At 33.2% G+C, this 19,746-nt stretch overlaps 1 pseudogene; it reads left to right on the forward strand.

The window, feature by feature from the left end:
* Positions 1–19,746, forward strand: part of LOC106475831 — a 278,839-nt pseudogene that overhangs the window by 169,587 nt on the left and 89,506 nt on the right.

Genomic DNA, 19,746 nt, shown 5'->3' on the forward strand with positions numbered 1-19,746 from the left:
CGGGGATTCAAACCCGCGACCCTCAGATTGCGAGTCGAGCGCCCTAGCCACCTGGCCATACCGGGCCATAAAATGTACTAAAGAAAACAGTGAGATAATTAAAATAGATGGTACAGAAACTACTTTTCAGATGAATGAGATTTTAAACAATCCAGTAGTTATGGAAGTTCAAAATAGTTACTGAAAGTTTATCGAACAGCAAACCACCTGGTATTGATGGTATAACTAATAAAATGCTTAAGTTAAATATTGAGAATGTAACTTCACAGATGTGTAAAATTTTTATTCTCATTTTAAATAGTAGAGCGTTTCCTGAACAATGGAGCGAAGCAATGATCTACATGTCCATTATTCAAAAAAGTAGTGTAAATATTCCAGAGAATTATAAAGGAATCTTACTTTAAATGTGATGGGGAAAATATTTACAAAAATTATAAATTTTAGATTAAACTACTGGACGGATGTAAATGAGAAATTTTATGAAGAACAGGCATGGTACAGAAAGAAGCATTCAACAGTTGTTCACATTTTTACAACATTTTTACTCGATGTGGTGTTACTGAAAAAAATATTTATCTAAGAAAAAAATGGAGACATTGCTTTAATAGATTCCAGTAAAGCTTTTGATTCGGTTTCTCATGAAATATTGTGGAACAAAGGAAATATTTTAAGTGATTTTGAATACGTATAACAAAATGAAATCGTGTTAGACTCAGGAAAAATTAGAATACTTTTTTACATGTGAAGTAAGAACAATACAAGGTTGTATGATAAGCCCTTTCCTGTTTGCTATCTATATGAATGACTTTATAGCATAAATGACAGAAAATGATTTTAGAAGCTATGTTAATAATAGGTACTTTGCAACTTCTTTGTATACAAATGATATATATTTGTATAGCGAAACACCTTTAAAACTGCAAAATATGTTAGATGTTTTAGAAAACTATTGTAAGGAAACAATTTACGTATTAATATGCTGAAATAAAAAAAGGCTTAGAAGGGAAAGTATTTTAAAATCTAAACATTGAATATAGGTAACGAAAGATTGGAGGTAATTTTGTTTTATAAGTGTCTGGGAATTTCAATAATTGGAAAACTGTCTTACTATGCTATAACAGAACATTCAGCTAAACAATCTGAAAAGGCGAGTGATATGGTAAACATATGATTCGAAAATAAATGGATTCTCATAGGAAATATACTTTGAAATATTTGAGAAAACGATAACTCCAATTTTATTGCGTGGGGCAGATATGTAGGGTTTTACTGATTATCTGTTCTTAGAAAAAATGCAAAATACTATTTATAAGTATTATTTTAGGGTCTCAAAGAGTGCTACAAATGTAGTTTTATTAGGTAAACGTGGGAAGCTACTTCTATCTGTTAAGTATAAAGCTATTGGCTTAAGCTTATAAAAATAGAATGTAATAGATTCCCTAAAGCATGTTATAATATGGTAAATGTCTAGATAAACAAGGAAGAGTAACATGGGCAAGTAAAACAAGACATTGTCTTTCCGCATCTGGAATTGGTTATGTATGGGAAGTACAACAGATTAGAAACGAAAACTTTTTGTAAAATAATTTAAGTAAAGACTTGAAGATATTTATACCTGAAACTGGTATTCAGATTTATGTGATTGTAATAAATTGGATAAAGTAGTTTTAGAACCAGAAATATATTTATTCATACAATTCTGAAGCTTTAAGAGGTCAGCTTTTTGCAAAATTACGTATCTAAAATCATAATTTTGAATCCGAAATACACCGTTATGGGAATATAGATATGTCAGAATGATGGTTTAATTATTGCCTCAAAAATGTAGTAAAGGTTATAGAAGATGAGAATCATGTTATCCTTGTTTGTCCAAAATTGAATGAATTTAGGAACACACATATATATATAAAACTAAAATACCAAATCAAATATAAAATTCTGAGAATGAAGCAAAATATAGGATAGTTTGACTACAAAAGCCATTTATATAAATATTAAATAATTGTTGATTTAAGTTTAAACTATTTTGATATAATGGGTGTGCGACCTAAATCATCTGAAAAAAAGTTTATTATTATTAATTAATATTTATCTTCATTTATAGATAACTGTTATTCTTCAAAATAGTGTTTCACAATTCCCTCACTTGGCGGAACGCGGCCAAGTTTTTTTGCGTTCAGGACTGTTGATCTGAGGTTTCGTGATTCATGTCGCCAAAACAAAAATAAAGCCCCCCAGTAGCACAGCGGTATGTCTGCGGACTTACAACGCTAGAATCCGGGTTTCGATACCCGTGGTGGGCAGAGCACAGATAGCCCAATGTGTAGCTTTGTGCTTAACTTCAAAACAAACAAACAAAAATAAAATCATTCAGCTCCGCACTTTGAGATCATGAGTGTGTTATAAGAGTGACGGTCAAATCCAATTATTCTATTAGGGTGCCTCCATGGCACAGGGGTATGTCTGCGGATTTACAACGCTAAAAACCGGATTTCGATACTTATGGTGGGCACAACATAGATAGCCCATTGTGTAGCTTTGTGCTTAACTACAAAACAAATTATTATTTAAAATATTCTAATGTAGCTAACTAAAAGCTATGTAATTTAGTATTTTCTGTCAGTTTTTCAAGCCAAATAAACTAAGTATTAGACCCCCAGTGGCACAGCGGTATGTCTGCGGACTTACAACGCTAGAATCCGGGTTTTGATACCCGTGGTGGGCAGAGCACAGATAGACCATTGTGTAGGTTTGTGCTTAATTATAAACAAACAAAGTATTATATAATTAGAGAAATGATTTAATACATTTATCTGAAGAAATTTAAAAGCCTGTTTTGTTTTATTTCTCGGTGAAACAGTCTATTCTTAGTTACTATAGTGGATGGGAAAAAAGTACAACGTTTAAAATGACAGGAAAACTCTAATCCATTTATAATTCTAAAAATAAGTTATAAGAGTCTTTACATTTGCCATATTCGAAATCAGTTTTAAAACACTTAAAATGTGAGTGGTCCCTCATATTTTAGTTTAAATACTAGCAAGTAAGAAAAAATAACGGATCTAAACTAGAGAAAGTAGCTAAACTTTTCACGCTATTATTGAGTAAGCTTCAAGGGGAAAAAAAAAATTAACGTCAAGTTTAAGTAGAAAACATGAGTGGCTACTGTAGAGCTTTTTGAAATAGAAAGTTTACTATTTGAAATTCAAACGAAACAAATTATTGTGTATAAAGCCGAAGAGAACACCTATATTTATAGGAAAATTGTTTAGTCAAAGTAAAGAACTACTGCTTAGTTTATTAAAATCAGTCATATGTTTCATGGTAACTGAATTTTTGAAATGATTAAGAACATAAAAGATTTAGTTTGAGCTGTAGCAGGTAGTTAGAATGATGCGTTTAGAAACGGCTAGCTATAAGAGTGAGAACTGTGGAAAGATAATCAGACACTCTATTCTACTACAATTTGTGTATGATTAGAATTAGACAATACTATTAATTAAAAACGGTTTTTGTAGCAAATGAATTGTGCTACAAGAACTGAATCTCTCACAGGATAAAACTGATATAGAAACTCAACATAGAACGTAACAATTCACGGGTAAAACAATTAATCGAATATTTTCTAGCTAATTACAACGATTTATTTGATTAAAAATAATATTTTGTTTAGATATATAACAGTCTTGAGTAATATCATGTTAATAAAACCATGTTTACCATCTTACTGTATGTACTGGGTGTGGCCTAATTGTGTCAGACTATAAATATGAGAGGCCAATGACTGTGTGCCGTTCCTACAAAATCACGCTCCACACTTTGGATCGTAGATGCGATGTAAGAGTAACAGCCAACTCTCAGTACTGGATTAGAATTGCTCAAGAGTTGGTTGTGGGTGCTGTTGAATGTCTTCCCTTTAGTCTATCAGTTCAATCTTAATGACAGCTAGCGCAGATAACCATTGTGTAGCTTTGCGAGAAAATTCGAAACAACCAATCGACCATTTAACTATACATATATATGTGTGTGTATATATACGTTATCTTAAGGTTATTTAACATTGGTTACCATTCCTAGAACCTCAGCACATTTTTTACATGGTCGACTCCTAACTGCCAGGGGGCGCGTTAAGTTCAGAAATGTACCTGAAGTACTGTATCTTTCACAAATACCTAACCCTTGCCAACTGTATATGCTCACAGAAGACTCGTGTCTCTATTTTAAAAATCAAATATCAAAAGCCAGAATGAGTCTCGGATCAATTTGCTTCTAGTATCTCTCCTACCACCAGTTCCAAGGTCCTCTAGGACAAGATGTGAAAAGTAAATGGAAAACATACATTCCAGCCCCTTTTGATCTCGCAGCATAATGGCCGAAAAGTGGCTGTTATTGCTAACGCCCTTCAATAGTGCTTTTCTTGCCATTTAAGCACCTCCAATTGTTTCCCTGACTTCTTGGCTACCAAGACAAGGGCTTAAAGAATCCCGCTTTCTGTCCATTTTTATTGTTTTTAGATCATAACAGACATTTCTCTCTTGTGGAGTTCAAAATGACCACAATTGTTCAGCAGCATATAGGATGGATTAGATGATATTCGTTAGGAGATGCTTCGCGATCTCTTCTCTGCCTCTCATAATTACCTTACACTTCTTTTCCATTAATTTTGGTAAAAGGATACATTGGCAATCTCTGACTTACAGCATCAAGCTATTGTCATTCCTTTTTCAATACTCGAGAAAGATTTTTTTTCTTCTAAATATAGACCCATTGCGTTGACTAACTTAGGTTTAGGAGTGGTTGGTTAATTCCCGTATTACTTGGTTCCTCGAGTAAAACAGAGCAGATCATGGCCCAATGGTTAGCGAGCACAACTGTAAATCTAATCTTCCATGTTCACGCGTCCTACTACCAAAAAGCAACAACAACAAAACTGATCTATACTTTGATACCGTGGATGCTTTATCAGAGTTATGGCCAAATCCCATTATTATGTTTGTTAAGAATAGCCCAAGAGTTGGCGGTGGGTGGTGTAGACTAGTTGCTTTCCCTTTAGTCTATCACTTCAAAAATATGAACAGCTACGCAAATAGCCATTATGTAGCTTTGCTCAAAAATCAATAAAAAGTAGTGTTTAGTTCACTTTTCTATAGTGTCCTGTCAGAATAGCATTTTATTTGAATTTTTGCTTCTCCAAGTAACAAAATACCATAAAATAGTGCAATACAAGTGTTTTAATGCTAGACTGTAATGTATCATATACAAGTTAAGAACTGAATAATTTTCTATATCCCTTGCTCTTTAATTTCAAGACCTGTCATGCTCTGATGGTTAGAGTACTCAACTCGCAATTAACGGGTCACGGAATCGAACCCAGTCATCGAACATGATTGCTCTTTTAGCCATGGAAACGTTATAATTGATGTTCAGTCTCACCATTCGCTGGTAAAGAGTATTCCAAGAGTTGGCGGTGGGTGAAGTTGAATAGCTGCCTACCTTTTATTTTATCACTTCAAAAAAAGGAACGGCTATCGCAGATAGTTCTTGAGTAGTTTTGAGTGATGTTCAAGAAATAAACTTTAATATCATTTGCATTGTAGAATACGCTATAGATTTAAAACAATCTTTTTCATTGAGGTTTTCTTGGCTTATATATTTATAGAAAAATACTAAAGTGTGAAAAGGAACATTCGGTTTTATTTATCAGGCTGAAAATGAAATCGTATCATGACATTAACAATACCCTGTACTCAAACGGATGAAACATTTTAAGTCACAACTGAAAGTTTAAAGTTATTCATGAAAATTATGACATGATGACGAGTATAATAATGTATTAATTATATATATATAATATTTTCTGACTTTGCAGGTATGAGAATCCTGGTGATGCTACTGCTAGACACACTCCCTATGCTGGGCAATGTTTTACTTCTCTGCTTTTTTGTCTTCTTCATTTTCGGAATTGTGGGAGTCCAACTGTGGGCAGGTCTTCTGAGACAGCGATGTTACATGAATTTACCGGAGGATGTTCACTTCCCTTTGTAGGTGGAGCGTTTTATTTATCTGTATTTGGTTACTTTGTTTTACTTGAGAACATTGGCTTCATTTACATAAATATATTACTATAGGCCTACATCTAATATTTTCCCAATCACTTTGTAAATTCAATACTCAGTTTACCATTTGAATGACATTTAAAAATAGTGCCCGCTACCAAGCCATTATTTTTCAAGTTATATATATATATCTAAAAACCTATCGCTATAAGTGAGAGTTCGTTTTTATGTGAAAGTTGGTGTTTCTTTTGTCATGCTTAGCGGAGATCTTCCATCATGCACCTATTAAAGATGACCGTTGGTTATCAGTATGTGAGTTTCAATTTCGTATCAGTGATCTACTCTTAACCCAAATAAAGTTGATTCGCGCTAGAATTTAAAGCAGTTCTTGGAAAGAAAGGTTTATTTTGAACAATATTCATGTGTTGAGCTGCCATGTGATATCAAATTCCAATTCAGGTCTTTATGATTTATATCTTCAGCAATGTGAAGATATAAATAATTATCACTTCCCATTGTAGGTTGTTTTTTAAAGATTGGCAGTTTTGTTTCCATCTTTAACGACTTCACATTACTCAAAACTCGTGTATCCTATTATAGGTATAATATGTTATATATATATTTATCTATCTATCTTTGGAAATTTGCCGCTGCTACAAGAGAGTAGGTTAAGTTTATTTTTTATCTTTCAACCATTAGAAACTTGCACCACCAGGGAACTTTCACTTCCATTTTTCAGACTGAACATGTAACCAAGGATGTTTTCGCTTCCCCACACGGGTTGAACATGTTATTTGTGTTTAGAAACCTACCGTTACTAAAGGATGTTAAGCCTGACTTTATGAGTTTTAACTGAAATGCTTTCGCCTTATCAAAGTGTGCGAACTCTGTGATGCCTCTCGGTAACTTATAGGTAAGCTTGGGGGATTATGATAGTTGAATTCAGAGTTCAATCCTCAGGGCTGATACAGTGTAGATAGTTATGCAGCTTTTCGCTACATCGAACAATGAAATATTGCGTGATACCTGAAACGTTGATTTTCCAGTGTAGATTGAACTGTTTCTCTATATTTTTAGAGAAGTTAAGCTATTAGAGCAGCATTTTCTCTTTGTTGTACTTTAGAAGTTACTATTTATTGTTTACATTGAAATTTTATTTATTTCTTGTTATCAGAGAACGTTGTCTTGTCCTTAGTTGTGGTGTAGAAAAACGTTAATTATACGTTAAGAAAGCTGACTTATTGGATTAGGTTCATTTATCTGTGTAGGTCAAATTCTTAATCTTTATTTAGTTACTTTCTTAAAAAACGTAAAACTACACAATAAGTTATTTACGCCGTGCTCTACCACAGGGATCGAACCGCGATATTTAGTGTTAGAAGCCCTCGCGTTTAGGCTAAGCCGCCGAGGGAGGCTAACACTTTAGAGCCTATTTTTTGCAGTTTCCCATCAAGAAGGCTATTACGGACTTGAAATCAGGTGCGTGGGAAAGTAGCGTTTCAGATCTATCTTTCTGCTAAAAGCCAGTGGCCAAGAGTTCTTTCGTTCAATACAATAGACATTAGTTCCTCTGTGTTACCAAAAAAGCTCCTTCTTTGTAAAAGTTTAATACATCATGTCTTCATGAATTTGATTTTGCTGCCTTAATGCTGCTTTAACATTTTATTTTATTTTAAAAAAAATCCTTCATAAGAAAAAAAAATTCAACGGGCAACTTGTACTTTTATATTCTGTTGTTTTTCTGTAGGTTGCACATTTATTTGTGTGTGGATGGTTCCTCTGTATTATCAGAGGACTTTCTTTTACTAGTAAATATGTTATTTACCTAATTAGAAACTAGATATTTCCGAGAATATTAGCTTCTTTGTGAACCATTTTAATTATTTAATTAGAAAGTAGTTGAAATAGGAAGTATATTTACTTATACTTAAGATGACGAGAGTTAATATAGCTCGAATCTATAGTACTTCGCTGATCATTTTACGAGATATGTTATCCAATGTGAGCAACTTTATCTCAGATTATACCATGGCAAAGAGGACATAATTTGAGTGCTAAGTCTATGCTGCAGAGCTAAGTACCATCTACCCCTTTTTGCCGATTATGAAGGTGCGTGTGTCTTATTTGTGCTAAACTGTCAACCACGTCTAAAGCCAGTTAAAGCTTATTTCAATAACACTGTGTCCCATCGATCTAGCTTGAGATAATGAAAGCTGATACAGCCCTAAACTATACCATTAAATTGATAATGATATTGGATTGGTTACCCAGTACGGGTAAATATGTCGTATTACAAATTATAGCACCACATGATTTAGAAAACAAGTATTAAGTTTAAAGGTAAATTTGAATACTATTAAATCCTTCTTAATTGCAAAAGTATACCCAAAATGTATAAGTATGAAAATAAAACTCGGCACTAGGAGATTTATTTATGTTGGCGAGTAGATATCTGTTTCTGTAATAACACACACACACATATATATATATATATACGTGAGATTGAACTCCAAATGATACCAACTTTTCACCTCAAGACAAAGTACTTGCACTTATCTATATATATTTTTCGTGTTATAAGCAGCAATCAGTAACAACTTGGGTAAGGCAGGCCTATGGTTAGCATGCCAGGCTACGGATCGAAAGGTCCAAGATTCGAGGCGTGAGGTCAATTATCATGAATCACTTTTAGCTGTGGACGTGTTATAAAAGTAACAGTCAATCCGTTATTCGATTCAAAGAGCTAGACAAAGCACTTATTTCGGCGGGAGTCGCTGTCTGGTTGCCCTCCCTTTGGTCAACAGTTCAAAATTAAAGACAGCTGTACCTGAAACCTTGGGGTTACTTGACTTGGTAGGATAGTCCAAGTGTGCATAAGGTGCCGTTAAGGTTGAAAATTTCGATTCTAGTAACAACAAAATGATAGTTTTATCTCATCTAATGCAGCTGTAATCTTTATCATAATCTGACATAAAACCAATTTTTTACTCGTAAGATATACAGCATAGCAACAGGTCTAATTCCAATAACATAAAGTCCCATGATATGTTATTGTTTCTTCTGTCGTTCAGAATGTCAGTTTTGTGGTCTTACAAGTGGTTTAATGAAGCATCTTTAAAGTGTTCATTATTATTAAAGAATTTCTAAGACGCATACCGTTAGAAGACGGTATAATTTACATAAAGACACGCACAGCAGTATCTCATAAAATGGTCGAAATGTTGACTGATGACGCAGCGGTATTGTAGAAGACACATGTGCAAGATTTCTGAAGATCTGCCAGTCAGCAAATTTGTCGCTAACAATGCCGAGGCTGGGGAAACCTGTCACTAGAAGGCAGTGATATTATTTGACTAAAGCAATAAATAGACCATGGTATTCAGCGTCATAAAGATTTCCCTACAAAACTGAATAATCCCCAAAGCTTTAGGGTTTACCCTAACTTACATATTTATGTATCTTTTTGTCTCTATGAGAATTTTTGCTTACTAACGATCCTTTTTTCTTCATTACCCATTCAAGCATATTCTAACCATTATTAGTCTTCAAAGTGGGTTCCTCGTCATCGAAATTAAAATTAACAATCCTTTATTTTTTATGTTCAAATGGATGTATCTATACTGAAGATTACTATTGCCATTCTGTATTGTAGCTAGTTTACTGTTTCTTTTTAGTGTCGCAAGAAATTTGGTAGTGTTAGATCACTTGCTTTTATATTTTTCTTGTTTTATAAACCTTATGTTTCAGACTTACCAAATTCAAAGATATTATCTTTTAACCTTATGTGCATATGGAGATCGTTCTGAAGCCGGTTTTTCGCGTCGTAAGTATCAAATAAAACTGCGTTTTGATATATATATATATATATATATATATATATATATATTAATAATGTTTAATTAACTGCTGACAAACAAAATAATAATAATAGGTTAATTTCTTAATGGGTCGGTTCTTTTCTAATGGTTAGCATATCTAAATTGTGAATTGGGTGATTCATAGCTTGGAACCCGTTGCCTCCCGGATTTGGGCTTGTTGTTCACTATATAAATGTTGTTCATATTTCACTATTCGATTCGACTATAGTAGTCTAAAGGTTGGGCGGTGTTTGAATAGCTGCCTTCAAATTCAAAATTAGGAATGAATATGCGCAGATATTATTTATATTACTTTATACAAAATTCTAAAATTAAACAAGTTTTTTAATCATATAAACACAGAGAGTGTGTGTGTCTTATTTCGGGGTGTATATCACCATTACTTGCGAACAAGCTTTTCTGGGTAAAAACAATTACCCAAGATCATCTGATACCACAGTCAAGATATGAGAGCGTGATATGGAGGCTTTCATTCGTAGGAAATAATAATTTAGCGCATTATGAAAGCTGACACAACTGTCGTGCTTCAAGATGAGTAAAAAAAATAAAAATAGTCAGTTGTTGAGCGAACCAAAGAATCTGCTCCGAATGGCCAGCTCAAGCTTTAAACTTTTTTGTAAATGCATGATTTTTTAATCTGTATATAATTCATATTGCTACGTATTGGAGCAGTATGGTGTTTCTTGACACAAAGCGACATTTAAAGAAATATATTTTGAGATGTCCTAGATGAAAGAAGATACACCAACAAGAGACAAAGATGATTGAGAACAATATCGTACTTGCTGTTACGAAGGAAAATAACGTTTCGCATGACTTCAGTCCTCTTTGTTCTCTCTTGTTACATGAAAATATAGAGAGAGAAAAAAAAAGACAATTTACGAATGTACACGTATTTGTTATTGCGAGATAAAAATGTATGACCTTTGTAAGTTTTGAAAGACTTTATTTTTTATACCAGATGTAAACTAAAGTATTAATCAAATCTGCATTACAAGTTTAAGAGAACAAGCCATATGTAACATAAGTATGACAAACATAATTAGTTTATTTGTTTTTGCCGATTGTGGTATCATACTACGAAACTCTATGATAAGTGTTATGTCATTTTAATATTGAATTTTCCATCAAAATGGCTCTAGAGTTTTGAAAAACATATTAATACCTACTAAAACTGCTCGTGGTGACCTACGGTTTATTTTATTTGGAATTTCGCGCAAAGCTGCACGAGGACAATTTGCGTTAGCCATCCCAAATATAGCAGTGATAAACTAAAGGGAAAGCAACTAGTCAACACAGCCAACTCCTGGGTTACTCTGTCACCAACGAATAGTGGGATTGACCGTCACTTTATAACGCCCCCACGGTTGAAAGAGCGAGCATGTTTGTTGTGACGGAGATTTGAACCCGCGACCCTTAGATTGCGAGTCAAGCACTCTAACCACCAGGCCCATGCCACGCCGGTGGCCCACGAACTATGAATTTAGTATTTTCTCCGGGAATACGTTCATCGAGTGTTTAGGAACGAATCATGGTTACAATAAAGCATTCACCGAGGATATTCCTTTTAAAATACTCATTCTGCTACACCTTGACAAGAAAACATAAAACCAGACATATTCGAATGTAAATGAGATTGTTGATGTTCAAATATACTAAGCCAATAAAAAAGTGACATAAAAGTGTTGAGGAAGTAATATTTTTAATGTGAAACATTCCTAAGGTTTATCAAAAAGATACGATACCCTATAATCTGAGCGCTTTCGAAAGGTGGACCTTTCTTCTTCAGGAGGAAACGGTACGTTCGGGTTATAGGGTATCGTATCTTTGTGTTCAGTTTACTTCTTGAACCTACGAATTTTCCTAACACCACTAAGGTTTACTAGATACTGAAATGCTTTGTCAGTTAAAATATTTGACTTCAAGTCAAAAGTCGAAACTGTAAAAGAAAATATTTGAAACTTCAACATAATTGGGATATTAAATGTGTATAAGGTTTTACGTATAATAGATATACATATAGTTCTAGGGAAAATGACACCTATTTTTAATGTTTCGGTAACCACGAGAATCTGAAATAATAAACTAATTCCAACTTATTCCATACAAAATGTACACCAGGTAATTAATTACTTTCTCGTTTTAATAACTTGAGGTCGCGTTATGCTCGTCAAAATAGTTATTAAAATGAAGCTATTTTGTGTTACTATTTAAAAATGGTACGTATTGAATTTACTAGATAACTAGTGTAGATCGATAGAAGACATGATGAACTTTTTGGTGAGGTAATTTTAAGCGTGCATTACTTGCTTCTTCATTTATGGAGCTACTCAATACGGACTTTTGTTCTTCCTTTGCAGACACCTTTCAGCTCACTACGTTGACGAAGATGGGGAGGATTATATCTGTAGCACAGACAAGGACAACGGGATGCACAAGTGTGAAAACCTACCACATTACACTTACCGGGGGATCACTTGTAATTCCACCGCTGATCCCAACAACGGTAACACCCCCAGTAACACCTCCTGTGTCAACTGGAACCAGTACTATAGGAACTGCCGAGCAGGCGATAAGAACCCGTTTCAGGGTGCTATATCGTTTGATAACATAGGATTAGCTTGGGTAGCTATATTTTTGGTACGTGGTTTTGATATTTTTGTCTTTGTTTCCATTTCATTAACTAGAATTAAAAAAAGAAAACTATATTATGTCGAATGTTTAATCGTAGCTTATTTAGTATAGAAGGAAACTATGCGTAATTATCACCTGTTTTTTATTTTTGCCAATATTATTCCTTGTTCAATGCAGAACTTTTCTGTTGTTTTTGAAGACCGCGACTAAGATTTTGTTATTTACAGAAAATAATATATTGTTTTAATGCAACCGCAGGAGAATGTTTACTCTGTGAACTGAAAGTCTGAAATAGAAATTCACAGGAAAATCTGACCGTATATGACGAGAGTAAAAGTTTCTTTAGTATTTTTATTTCGAACATTTTAAATTCGGTCTCAGCTTTGAAGAGTTCTAGTATGTGTTTCCATTGTGTGATGCTCTCATACTGAGTGAAAATGTAATGTGTTTACGTGGTTTATGATGCTGCTTGAAATTTATGACACAGAAATTGTTAACAACTGTTGTTTGGTATGAATTGTGTTAATGTCTTTATAACGTCTGATTTTATGTGTTATCAGAAAAACGCTTTAATAAAGGCTGTGGACAATTTTTATTCGATACGTGTTGTTATGTACATTTTGTTTATTTTCTGCACGTTAAAGCAGGGAACAATTATTGTCATTGGGCCCTGTATTTAACGGCTGCGGCATTTTGTGCGTGATTTATATATAATAACATAATCAAACTCAGACTTTCTAGTTTGAGTAAAGTCAAATATAAGTCAGTGTACCCAGATTTATAGCTGACTTACATATGACCCAGTCTGCTTCTTGTTGCTTAACAAGTGGTGCCCCCTGGTCTGTCAAAATATTTCTCATCTCTACAATTCTCATCGCTAAATTGCGGTTGATTATGGAATTCATTATATCTAAAGTCCTCTTAAACTTTACAGTTTTAAGTTATTTTCACTTTAAGTAAAGTTTGCATAGTTTAAAATTTTGCTGCAAAATAAATGGGTAGTTTATATTTTTCTACGCAATCACCAATTTTGTGGTGCATAATTTCAAATTGTGGACCACATAATATAGATTTTTTTGGGGGAGTGGCATAAAAATCGGCTTCCTGTTGTCCAATTTGTGTTGAATAAATGTGTTTGCATGTTTTGAAGGTTCTTTTAATTTGGGTGATTTGACCTTCTATTAACCGAATTAAAAAAAATATTTTCAAAATTATTGTTTTATGTTAATAATTTAATATTTGTAGAGAAAATGAATACTTATTGAAAAGAGTATTTATGAATACATATAAAATCCGTCCCTCTCTGCGACAACGATACGTTCACAGCCTCGCAACACCAGATTCTGGGATTCAACTTCCCACTGTGGACAGAGCGCTCATATTCCATTATGTATCTTTGCGCTAAAAAAAATAAACAAAGTTAAAATCTATTTTAAAAAATCCTCAATTCACCTATAATCAGTTTTAGGGGGTTCTAAGCCTAATTTTTCTTTTAGTCACAACCTTCATCACATCAAATATATTAAGCATCAAAGATTACACGATTTTATATTTAGTGTTCAAATTCTTTCATTGGCCAGAGATGTTAGAGACATGCTAGAGGTAATAAATATGTATATTTAGAAAACAAAGGAAAGTCCATCAAAAGGAAATAGATATATATAATTGATTTGTATATAGATTTAATCACCACTTTTCCTGAAGCGTGATTTTTCAGTGGGTTTTGTTGCTATGCGGATAAAGTTCTTTGCAGTGACACCATCTGAAGAGCACTACTCGAAATGGTGAAATTAAATAAGTATAAATATATCTTTTTCTCCTACTTAAGCGTAATAGCACCCAAAGTCCTTTTTTTTTCGCTATACATAAATTCTCCTATTTTTGCTTCAGTACTTTTGGTTATTTTAAACCTAAGTTTTGTATCGTTGGTGAATGACGGACAAGGTTCACACATCATATAAAACTAAATTACGATTAGATAAATATCCGTAGGCATCCGTATTTTAAAATTTAGTCATTATTGGTCAGTTATTTCTAAACAACGTAGATAGACCATTTCAAAATACGATTAGGTAATTTGAGACGAGGTAACCATATTTCAAATCCTTAAACAATTGGTTATTGTGTTTAGAGGATTTTCTTTACTTAAGTGTCAGTTTTCACATTAGACAATGCCAATCGTAACTAAAACATCTTACAGATTGCTTTTATACATTTGAGCTGGAGAAACATGCCACTGTATTAATGAAGCCTCCTGGTGGCTCAGCTGTAAGCTTGAGGGCTTATAACATTCAAATTGGAAATTCGGTCCCTGCGGTGCACAGGGAAGACAGCCCATTGTGCAGCGTTGTGCTTATCAACAAATCAAACAAATTGCATTAATTAATGCAAAGTAGACCTAAATATGGTTAAGTATATGTTGTAAATACGTATTTGAATAAAATACTAACTTTCATACGCGCAAAAATCTTTTTTTAATGAGCATATTTAAAAAATTAATAAACGAACAATAGAATATTGCTTGAATGATAAAGATATTGACACTACAATATATAAGACTATATTTATTTGCTCTTCCCGGGCTATACAGCCAGCTCAAAGTTTAAATCACAGTTGAATTAATGAATATTCTTTATATCATCGTATTTTTGATAATGTTTTGATAATTATGAAAATAAAATACTGAATATTTAAGATGGTGTTTGAACTGTAATAATGAGAAGATAAAAATCAAAGTGTATTGTGTTTTTTAGTCATGCGCAACTCATTACATCAAAATGATTCAATGTACAGAGCTCAAACTTTTTATAACTTTTACTGATATAAACTGTAATATTTTCATATATTAAAAATAGTACCATTTATTGAAAAAATAATCGTTTTTAAGAACTCCAGTTTCTCAGTATTACATTTAAAGATTACATCAATAAAAATATAATAAAGCCCTCACGTACAGTTCCAGTGAAAGTCGTGTTCTTGTTGTGAAGAGAATCATTTTATTTTAAATTGTGTCCTATTATAAAGATGTGGTTGTTACACATACCACAGTTATTTTTCTAATTGTCTGAATCTTGAATACCCAAAGTGTGAATTTTTTCATGGATGTTTTTTTGTGGTGCCATTTAATAGATAACGCAAGAGTTTTGATTACATACATAGATACTGACATACACGCTACGTCCATTATATAATACTAAGATAACAGCCAATCAACGTAAGAGAGAGATAACAAGATGTTTGTAAAAAAGGAGATACACCTGCAATTATTTTCAATAAGAAACATAAAAACAGATCATTCCAAAACCTTAAAATAAGAATCCAGCAGAGTAAGCATAATAAAATAAATAATACACATTTAAAATACATATACTCAAACTGCTAGTAAACCCTGAACTTGTCATATGTCTTATACTATCCTCTCTCTCTTTTTTTCCTCAGTAATACTTTATTTTTCAGGTAATTAGTCTTGAAGGATGGACGGATGTTATGTATTATGTGCAAGATGCCCATTCCTTTTGGGATTGGATTTATTATGTACTTCTAATTGTGGTAAGTGTCATTATTAAAATTTTATATTATATAAACAACAATAATATTTTTTTCTAATCAAAATTAGAAGTTCATATGCGTAACGTTTCACCTTGACCCAAGATAAAAGTAACTTACAATATGAATTTGAATAGAAAAAATTATATGATTTAAGCAAGAAATTGTTTTTATGACATGGAATGTTTCTTATACTTCATCTCCGATTGTGTTCCTGAAGACAGTCTCTCTGATCCTGTTATTGAATTCTAAAAAAAAAGAACTAATTATGCATACTGTTAAAAAAATGATAGTTTATCTTCAAAATTTGAAAGAATAAGTTTTGAAAAATGAGCCTATTAGTGCTATGTATTAAACTTAATATTATGATGTACATTTAGATTCGTTGTAGAGATCTGATGTGTTTTATAAAGCAGAACACAAAAACTAATTATGAACACACATCTAAAATATCCTCGTCTTTAGCGTTCAGTATGAAAAGGGTGCGAGTTTTTCTAGAAAAAAGGAACAACCGTTTCGTAATTATACTAGTCGTATTGACTAGTCGCGACCCACAAAACATTTGGGGTAGTTTTCATGCCCTTCGCTTGAATTTTCCTTATTCTATCATTTTCACGCACGGCATTTAAACTACGCTTTCTTGTAGGCATTGTGTGTTAGATCGATCAGTCCTGATCTGTTTGAAAAAAATTTACAGACAAACTCGCCTAGACGTAACTTTATTTAATAAAACAACACGTAAAGAAAACAATAAAGTATAGTAATGGTATTTATAATAGTGTACAGAGTATGAAAGGGATATTAGCGTTGAAAGAAAGAAACTACGAAAAACAAAGAATAAAACCCGTACTGAAGAAAAAAGTATCTAAAAAGTGTTTATAGCAGTCTATGAAACGAACCAATGCTACGTTATTGCAAAGTAAAGTAAATTTAAAGGCAAACTTAGTTGAATATGCAGAAATGTCTGAATTCGTGTTCACACAGTGATTAGCATGTGGTTTTGAACGAACTGCGCATTTTAGATCTAAATAAGTCAAGAAAGACCATAGCAGTTGTACCTAGTGTAATGTTAATCTTTTTAGGAAGTTAGACGCGGGTTAAGTGTGGTTTGTGTGAAATACCTTGCATATAAAAATCTAAGTTTAAAGTCGAAGCCAGTCGTCACGTGATGAAAACAACATTGTGCCATCGTGTAGCACACTCATTACATTATAAAGACTGACTAATAATAATAATAAAAAAAAAGGTAACATGATTCTGAATGGAAAAGCCAATAAGCAATTCGGACTTATCGGACAAAAGCTTTTCTAACTATATGAGATTTATAGCGTTTGATCGTGAAATTATCAAGGAAAATTCCGGACAGATAAATAGACAAATGCAAGCGTATTATTTATATAGATTATAATAAGCTGGGTAAGGGAAAAGCTAGGTTCCTGCGGTTGAGAATAATAAAAGATGCAGCAAATACACCTAGTGTGAGATTAACTTGCAAACTAAGGAACTTTATTTACCAAACGGATACAGTGGTCATAAATGTTGTTCCCAAATATACTTAACATCAGGTGGTTGTTCCTAAATTAAATGATTTACCAATGTGTACAGGAATATCTCAACTGTGATGAACTATATTAACCAGTTTCTGTAGATTCTTTTCCTAAGTTGACTCGTATTATGAACGTCCATAAACATTGTACTGAATTTTAACATCCGGAGGTATTGTTTGTGAATTTCACAGTCAACAAATTCCCTTATTTGCAGACATTATTGCGTTATTTTACATTGTTGTTTTATGTTCTTTTTAACTCTTATCATAAGGAACTGGCCCCAAAACAGTTGGATGGAATCACTCATCCACTTTCTATGCTGAAATACATAGGGGATGCTAAAAATAATTAATGTGATTGATTGCATTATTGACGATATTTTTGCTTGTATCTTATATGTGTATGTTACTCGTGTGTTACCGTTAATTCTGATCAAAGCAAGCTACCTACATAGGTCAGAACTAAAATTAAACCCAGAAATTAGTATAGCTAATTTAGTATGTTGTTCTTTTACGTAGTTATAATGATTACAACTTATCATTTGGATACCCTCTTAAGAAGTATTTCGGCCGTAATCTAAATAATATCTAATGAGGTTCGGTCAGCTTAGGAGATGTACATTATTTCAACATCCATATACGAAATTAACAATGTACAATAATCCTCATAGTAAAAAATAACTAAAGTAAATACATTATTATAAAGTTAACATTTTAACCAATAACGTTAATGAGCCTAACATTAAAGAAAGAATAAATAATTTATGCTTTTGGGAAACCTGTAACCAATAAAGTCATGGACCCATAGACAAGTTGTTGCATAAATAGTTTAGAAAAATGTATGTAAAAATCCAATGGGTTCAATCAACTGTAATGCTAGGGCTAACAGTACTGTTCTTAGAACTTTGTTTCACATTTAGCTCAACAGGTAGCGACTGTACACTTTTAATTAAATGTATTCAACTGTCAGACTATAAGTAACACCAGGGTCTGAAATAACTTTTCTCCTAATAAATGAACCTCCACTAACAGTGGGTGCAATGATTATAGCTGTTATTTCTGAATTGGGTTGTCTATAAGTGGGGCTTAATGTCTGTAGGATCTATCCGGATTACAGATCCCAAACCTGGTTTGGATTTTTAAAATCTAAGATGAAAACACTGTAATCAATTTTAGTTTAAGACTGCCTCGGTTGCATTGAAAATTGAGACTTGGTTGAAGTACTCAACTACATTATCCCCACCCCACCATCAAACAGTATATATTCAATACAATTTAAACTGTTGTCATCCAAGACGCTAAGTCCCTCTCCCCGTTCTACCATCTACTGGGATCAGATACCACTACCAACAGGAATCTGCAAAAACCCTCCAATCAATTGCCCAAGCGTTATTATCATTAGACAGCGTTTCTAATTGAGTTGGACTACTTAAGTCTGTAAACGTTAATAACTTTGTAACAGCGATTGTAATGTTTCATGGTCAAAAGAACTATCAACGTTTTAGAGCATCGTTCTTACATTAGCAAAATTGACTACGACTATTGATGACCACTGTGGCTTCAGTTTCTTTTTCTGTATTACTTTAGCTACCCGTGTCTTTAAATACTTCCCACAGTCAACCCAGGCGTCATTGTGTCTGTAGACCAAATTTCCAATAAACTCAAGGGTTTATAGTCAAGGCCAACGCATCAAGCACCCCCCCCCCAGTGGTTTCAATACCCGTGGTGGGCAGAGCACAGATCGCCCATTATGTAGCTTTTTGCTTAACTTCAAACAAACAAACAACTGTTAACTCACACGTGAGTATTTTAGGTGTCGTTTATGAAACAAATCAATTATCATTGTCTGACTGCAAATCTCCGTAGACATAGCGCTAGACCTAATGAAAATGGTCGTGTCTGTAACATTTGTTCGTGAGTCATTCAATTACTAACGAATGCTGACAATTTTCTTGACTAACTCAAGTACCACTATAAACAGACTGTGTTCATTGAATAGTGAAACTGGTAATATGTTGAAATGTCGTTTCATATCTGATTTAATTCCAGGAAATTTTGTTATATAATTCGTTCAGAATGCCCTTAA

Source organism: Limulus polyphemus, unplaced genomic scaffold (assembly GCF_000517525.1).
Source record: "Limulus polyphemus unplaced genomic scaffold, Limulus_polyphemus-2.1.2 Scaffold150, whole genome shotgun sequence".
Classification (NCBI taxonomy): domain Eukaryota; kingdom Metazoa; phylum Arthropoda; class Merostomata; order Xiphosura; family Limulidae; genus Limulus; species Limulus polyphemus.